At 41.1% G+C, this 7,886-nt stretch overlaps 1 non-coding gene across 1 annotated transcript; it reads right to left on the reverse strand.

Annotated features, from left to right (window-relative positions):
* On the reverse strand, positions 1-107 carry LOC137778208 (U6 spliceosomal RNA). Its single transcript, XR_011076788.1, has one exon. It is a non-coding gene; the product is annotated as a U6 spliceosomal RNA (small nuclear RNA).
* Positions 108-7,886: the final 7,779 nt, after the last annotated feature.

Raw genomic sequence — 7,886 nt, forward strand, 5'->3', positions numbered from 1 at the left:
AAAAATATGGAACGCTTCATGAATTTGTGTGTCATCCTTGCACAGGGGCCATGATAATCTTCTCTGTATTGTTCTAATTTTAGTATATGTGTTGCCGAAGTGAGCACTACCCTGGCTTTCCTTTAATTTCCATTTTCATGGAATACATTTTCCCATCCCCTTACTTTCAGTCTCTGTGTGTCTTTAGATCTAAAGTGAGTGTTTTGTAGGCAGCATATATATGGGTCTTGTTTTTGTATCCATTCAGGCACTGTGTTTGTTGATTGGAGCATTTAGTCCATTTACATTTATGGTAATTATTTATGAGTATGTATTTATTGCCATTTTGTTCATTGTTTTTGTAGTTCTTATTTGTTCCTTTCTTCTTTTGTCCTCTTGTGATTTGATAACTATCTTTAGTGTTGTGTTTGGATTTCTTCCTTCTTTCCAGGTGTGCATCTATTATAGGGTTTTGGTTTGTGGTTACTGTGTGTGTGTGTGTGTATACACACACACACACACACACATATATACATATAATCATTTTAAGTTGCTGATCTCTTAAGTTCAAACACATTTTAACAACCCTGCATTTTTACTTCCCCCTCTATGTTTTACAGTTTTTGATATCATATTTTACATCTTTTTGTTTTGTGTATCCCTTAACTACTTATTGTGGATATAGATGACTTTACTATTTTTGTCATTTAACCTTCCTACTAGCTTTATATGTGATTGATTTACTACCTTTACTGTATATTTGCCTTTATCAATGAGATTTTTCCTTTCATAATTTTCAAGTTTCTATTTGTGGCCTTTTCTTTTTCTCTTAGAGGAGTCCCTTTAACATTTCTTATAAAGCTGGTTTCGTGGTGCTGAACTCTTTAGCTTTTGCTTGTCTGTAAAACTTTTGATCTCTCCATTGAATCTAAATGAAAGCCTTTTTGGGTAGAGTATTCTTGGTTGTAGGTTTCCCCCTTTCATCACTTTAAATATATCATGGCACTCCCTTTTGGCCTGCAGAGTTTCTGTTGAAAAATCAGCTGATACCCACCCCCCTTTTTTTTTGACCAGTAAAGAATTTTATTAAGGTAGACGCCAAACAACTTGCTTCTTTGAAAATTTTCACTTAGGAGACCAAAATTTAAGAATTCTGTATATGAAAATTATTTTTAAAAAATAGGCCAAAAAGAAGAAAATGAAGAAATAGTACTTTCAAATGGAAAAGGCATTTGAAAATTGCCATTTCCCCTCTTCATATAATACAAACTCATTTAAAATATTTTTCCAAATGTTTTACTATTAAAGATGTATATAAATTGTCTAACACATTTTTAGTTTTTTTTAAACATCTTTATTGGAGTATAATTGCTTTACAATTGTGTGTTAGTTTCTGCTTTATAACAAAGTGAATTAACAATACATACACATATATCCCCATATCTCCTCCCTCTTGCATTTCCCTCCCACCCTCCCTATCCTACCCCTCTAGGTGGTCACAAAGCACTGAGCTGATCTCCCTGTGTTATGTGGCTGCTTCCCGCTAGCTATCTATTTTACATTTGGCAGTGTATATATGTCCATGCCACTCTCTCACTTTGTCTCAGCTTACCCTTTCCCTTCCCCATGTCCTCAAGTCCATTCTCTAGTAGGTCTGAGTCTTTATTCCCGTCCTGCCCCTAGGTTCTTCATGACCATTTTTTTTTCTTTTAGATTCCATATATATGTGTTAGCATACGGTATTTGTTTTTCTCTTTCTGACTTACTTCACTCTGTATAACAGACTCTAGGTCCATCCACCTCACTACAAATAACTCAATTTCGTTTCTTTATATGGCTGAGTAATATTCCATTGTATATATGTGCCACATCTTCTTTATCCATTCATCTGATGATGGACACTTAGGTTGCTTCCATGTCCTGGCTATTGTAAATAGAGCTGCAATGAACACTGTGGTACATGACTCTTTTTGAATTATGGTTTTCTCAGGGTATATGCCCAGTAGTGGGATTGCTGGGTCATATGGTAGTTCTATTTTTAGTTTTTTAAGGAACCTCCATACTGTTCTCCATAGTGTCTGTATCAATTTACTTTCCCACCAACAGTGCAAGAGATTTCCCTTTTCTCCACACCCTCTCCAGCATTTATTGTTGTAGGTTTTTTTGATGATGGCCATTCTGACCGGTGTGAGATGATACCTCATTGTAGTTTTGATTTGCATTTCTCTAATGATTAACGATGTTGAGCATCCTTTCATGTGTTTGTTGGCAATGTGTATATCTTCTTTGGAGAAATGTCTATTTAAGTCTTCTGTCCATTTTTGGATTGGGTTGTTTGTTTTTTTGATATTGAGCTGCATGAGCTGCTTGTAAATTTTGGAGATTGATCCTTTGTCAGTCGCTTCGTTTGCAAATATTTTCTCCCATTCTGAGGGTTGTCTTTTGGTCTTGTTTATGGTTTCCTTTGCTGTGCAAAAGCTTTTAAGTTTCATTAGGTCCCATTTGTTTATTTGTGTTTTTATTTCCATTTCTCTAGGAGCTGGGTCAAAAAGGATCTTGCTGTGATTTATGTCATAGAGTATTCTGCCTATGTTTTCCTCTAAGAGTTTTATAGTGTCTGGCCTTACATTTAGGTCTTTAATCCATTTTGAGTTTATTTTTGTGTATGGTGTTAGGGAGTGTTCTAATTTCATACTTTTACATGTACCTGTCCAGTTTTCCCAGCACCACTTATTGAAGAAGCTGTCTTTTCTCCACTATATATTCTTGCCTCTTTTATCAAAAATAAGGTGACCATATGTGTGTGGGTTTATCTCTGGGCTTTCTATCCTGTACCATTGATCTGTATTTCTGTTTTTGTGCCAGTACCATACTGTCTTGATTACTGTAGCTTTGTAGTATAGTCTGAAGTCTGGGAGCATGATTCCTCCAGCTCTGTTTTTCTTTCTCAAGATTGCTTTGGCTATTCGGGGTCTTTTGTGTTTCCATACAAATTGTGAAATTTTTTGTTCTAGTTCTGTGAAAAATGCCCTTGGTAGTTTGATAGGGATTGCATTGAATCTGTAGATTGCTTTGGGTAGTAGAGTCATTTTCACAATGTTGATTCTTCCAATCTAAGAACATGGTATGTCTCTCCATCTGTTTGTATCATTTTTAATTTCTTTCATCAGTGTCTTATCGTTTTCTGCATACAGGTCTTTTGTCTCCTTAGGTAGGTTTATTCCTAGATATTTTATTCTTTCTGTTGCAATGGTAAATGGGAGTGTTTTCTTAATTTCACTTTCAGATTTTTCATCATTAGTGGAGAGGAATGCAAGAGGTTTCTGTGCATTAATTTTGTATCCTGCTATTACCAAATTCATTGATTAGCTCTACTAGTTTTCTGCTAGTATCTTTAGGATTCTCTATGCATAGTATCATGTCATCTGCAAACAAGGACATCAGCTGATGCCCTTATGGGAGTTCCCCCAGATGTAACTTGGTGCTTGTCCCTTGCTGCTTTTTTTTTTTTTTTAAGATTATTGTTGATGTGGACCATTTTTAAAGTCTTTATTGAATTTGTTACAACCTTGCTTCTATGTTTTGGTTTTTTGGCTCCAAAGCACTTGGGATCTAGCTCCCCAACTGGGGATTGAACCCACACCCCCTGCATTGGAAGGTGAAGTCTTAACGACTGGACCACAAGGTAAGTCCCTCCCTTGCTGCTTTTAATATTCTCTCTTTATCTTTAATTTTTGCCATTTTAATTACAATGTTTCTTGGTGTGATCCTCTTTGAGCTGATCCTGTTTGGGAGTCTTTGTGCTTCCTGGACCTAGATGTCTGTTTCCTTTCCCAGGAAGGGAAATTTTCAGCTATTAGGTCTTCAGATATGTTATCTGCCCTTTTCTCCCTCTCTTCTCCTTCTGGGACCCCTAAAATGTGAATGTTACTATCCTTCATGTTGTCTTAGAGGTCTCTTAAACTGTCCTGACTTATTTTTATTCTTTTTTTCTGTTCAGCCTCAGTGATTTCTACTACTCTGTCTTCCAGCTCACTGATCCATTTTTCTGTATCACCTATTTACTGTTGATTACTTCTAGTGTATTTTTCATTTCAGTTATTGTATTCTTCATGTATATTTGGTTGTTCTTTATATTTGCTAACTCTTTGTTTAAAACTTTTAACTTCTCATTCTGTTCATCCAATCCTTTCCTGAGTTCTTTGAACATATTTATGATCATTACCTTGAACTCTTTATTGGGTAGATTGTCTCTCTTCACTTCACTTAGTTCTTCTTCTGGGGTTTTATCTTGTTCCTTTGTTTGGAACATATTCCTCTGTCATCTCATTTTGCCTAGTTTGCTGTTTTTATTTCTGTGTATGTGGTAGGTTGGTTATATTTCCCAACCTTGGAGAAGTGACTTTTTGTAGAGACATCCTATGCATCCCAGCAGCAACTGCCCTCTGGTCACCAGAGTTATGCTGTGGGGTGCCCCCTATTTGTGCTGCATGGGTCCTTTTGTTGGGCAGACTACTGTGGGCATTCTGGTAGGTGTGGCTGGCCCCCACTCTGGTTGGTTGCCAGGCTTGCATTGTGCAGAGGCTGCTGGCCACTGGTGGGTGAGGCCAGTTTCTGGAGTAGGTGGTTGCAGGGCTGGGGGCGGGTCCTGGATCTAGTGTCAGCCTGCTGGTGGGTGGGGCTGGGCCTCAGGGGGTCCCAGGTCTAGTGCTGGGTCACTGGTTGGTGGAACCAGGTTCCTGGGTCTCTGACTGCAGGGCCCTTGGGGTGGGTCACAGAGCTGGTGTTGGGCTGCTCATGGGTGGGGCTGGATCCTGGAGTGGCTGATAAAAGAGCCCATGATGTCCCAGTGCTTGTGTTGGCCTGCTGATGGGCAGGGCTCGAGTCCAGAGTCCTGGGGCTGGTGCCTGCCTACTGGTGCATGGGCTGGGTCCTGATATGGCAGGCTGAGAGGCTGAGTTCCTGCACTGTGGTGGGTGGAGCCAGGTCCTGGGGTCTCTGGGTTCAGGGCTTTGGGTCCTGGAATTGGTATCAGCCCACTGGTGGGCAGGGCCAAGGCCAAGGGGTCCTGGTGTTGGTGCCTACCCACTGGTGGGTGAGGCTGGCCACCGGGCTAGTGCCAGCCGACTGATAGACAGAGCCATGTCCCAGGGTCTCTGGCTGCAGGGCCTTGGGGGGTTCTGGGGCTAGTGACTGCACACTCGTGTTCAGGGCCTGGTCCCGGGCCCTCTAGTGGACAGAACCGTGTCCAGGGGTGGCTGCAGGCTCAAAGGGTCTTAAGGCAGCAGGCCTGCTGGTGGATGGGGCTGTATCTCCACCTGGCTAATTGCTTGGCCTGACACATCCTAGTACTGGTGCCAAAAGGCTGGTGGGTGGGGCAGGATCTTGGTGCTAATAAATTAAAGGGCAGATTCCAAAATGGCACTTACCAGCACCAGTGTCCACATGGTAGAATGAGCTCCACAAAATGGCTGCTGCCAGTGTCTATGTCTCTAGTTGCCTCCAGCATCTCAGGGAGGCTCTCCAAGATCAGCAGATGGGTCTGACTCAGGATACTTTCTGTTTTTAAAAAATTAATTTATTAATTTATTTTTGGCTGCATTGGGTCTTCATTGCTGTGTGTGGGCTTTCTTTAGTTGCAGCGAGCAGGGGCTACTCTTTGTTGCGGAGCACGGGTTCTAGGCGTGAGCACTTCAGTAGTTGTGGCACGCGGGCTCTAGAGCGCAGGCTCAGTAGTTGCAGTGCACGGGTTTAGTTGTTCCATGGCATGTGGGATCTTCCCAGACCAGGGCTCGAACCTGTGTCCCCTGCATTGGCAGGCGGATTCTTAACCACTGTGCCACCAGGGAAGTCCCAGCATACTTTCAAATTACTACTTATGCCCTGGGTCCCAGAGCACGTGAGATTTTGTGTGCATCCTTTAAGAATAGAGTCTCTATTTCCCACAGCCCTCTGGCTCTCCTGAAAGTAAGCCCTGCTAGCCTTCAAAGCCAAATGTTTTGGGGGTTCATCTTCCCAGTGCAGGACCCCTGGGCTGGTGAGCCTGATGCGGGGCTTGGACCACTTGCTACTTGGGCAGGACCTGGGAACCTCTGCTATTGTAATTATCCTCCTGTTTGTGGGTCACCTACCCAGCAATATGGGTCTTGACTATACTGCATCTCCGCCCCTTCTACATGTCTTGTTGTGGTTCCTTCTTTATATCTTTAGTTGTAGAAGATCTTTTACACTAGTGTTCTGGTTTTTCTCATCAATAGTTGCTCTGTAAATAGTTGTAATCTTGGTGCGCCCAGGAGAGAAGGTGAGCTCAGAGTCTTCCTACTCCACCATCTTTGCCACTCCCCTAGTATAAGTCAGTCACTCTTTTATTCAATAAATATCTGTTGAGGGCAAACTGTGTGTCAGGCACTGTGCTAGGACTGGGATATAGTGGACACACAAACAATGGTCCTTGCCTTCATGGAAGTTAGAGTCTGCCCTCAGAAAGCTCTTTTAAGTCTTTTCAAACTTCTACATTCCAAGAGGATCTGCCCCTTCTCTACTCATACTCATTTTCATTTACTTGCTGTTGATTCCTATAGTACCTCTGACAAAATCCAGTAGGGATAGGAGCCTCATGGTCCTCATCAGTTGTCTGGTCTGGGTCTTCAACTCTATCTGGTTGAATGAGAATTCTTCTCTGAATTAGCCCACAGGAGAGGAAAAGATAATGCTAGTACCAAACCAGAAATGGGCAAACACTTTCTCCTGTTTCCTTCTTGATTATTGTTTCTTTACTCCTCTCAAGTTATTTGTTTGAGTTGCAGGCTGGGGAAGAGGAGGTCAGCTTACCAATGAGTGGTTCAGGATAGGTTAGAACCAATAGGAAAAGAGTTACTTGCTTATGTTCTAGTCTCATAACCACTTTTCTCCCCTCAACTGCTCCTCATTGTAAAACCAGAAATATTTAACCCAGGTGTCCCAGGTATTGTAATCTAGTGTCCAACAGACTTCCTGTGTTTCAGTATAAAGGATAGCTTCTCAACAGGTCTTCTTTCATACATAGTCCAAATTTATATTCTTGTCTCTAATCTCCAGATTAGACACTTATGTTGGAAATATCTTTGAAAAAATATATTTGGTCATGCCATCCTTTGACTTAAAAACTGTTTGTGTTTCCTTTTTGGTTACAAGGTCTATTATAACTGACACCACCTTCAACAATATGCTTGCTAACTCCACACCATCCATTGCTCCTAGCTACAATAAATTTCTCTATGTCTCTCTAAAAGTTGTTTTATCTATCTGAAGTAGCATTCATTGGAAAATGTGCCAAGGACTCTTCCATACGTGGGGGAGTATGACTTGATTCCTTGAAGACCCCACTAAAGTCTAATCATACTTATAAGCTTTTGCACAGTGAAGGAAACCGTAAACAAAATGAAGAGACAACCTACGGAATAGGAGAAAATGTTTGCTAACAATGCAAGGGACAAGGGCTTAATTTCCCAAATATACAAACAGTTCAACATCAAGAAAAGAAACACCCAATCAAAAAATGGGCAGAAGACCTAAACAGACATTTCTCCAAAGAAGACATACAAATGGCCAACAGGCACGTGACAAGATGCTCAACACCACTAATTATTAGAGAAATGCAAATAACTACAATGAGGCATCACCTCACACCAGTCAGAATGGCCATCATCAAAAAATCTACAAACAATAAATGCTGGAGAGAGTTTGGAGAAAAGGGAACCCTCTTGCACTGTTGGTTAGAATGTAAGTTGGTGCAATCACTACAGAGAATAGTATGGAGGTTCCTTAAAAAACTAAAAATACACCTACCATATGATCCTGCAATCACACTCTTGGGTATATATCCAGAAAAAAACTCTAATTTGAAAAGATAATGCACCCCAATGTTC

This window comes from Eschrichtius robustus, chromosome 15 (assembly GCF_028021215.1).
Source record: "Eschrichtius robustus isolate mEscRob2 chromosome 15, mEscRob2.pri, whole genome shotgun sequence".
Lineage (NCBI taxonomy): Eukaryota > Metazoa > Chordata > Mammalia > Artiodactyla > Eschrichtiidae > Eschrichtius > Eschrichtius robustus.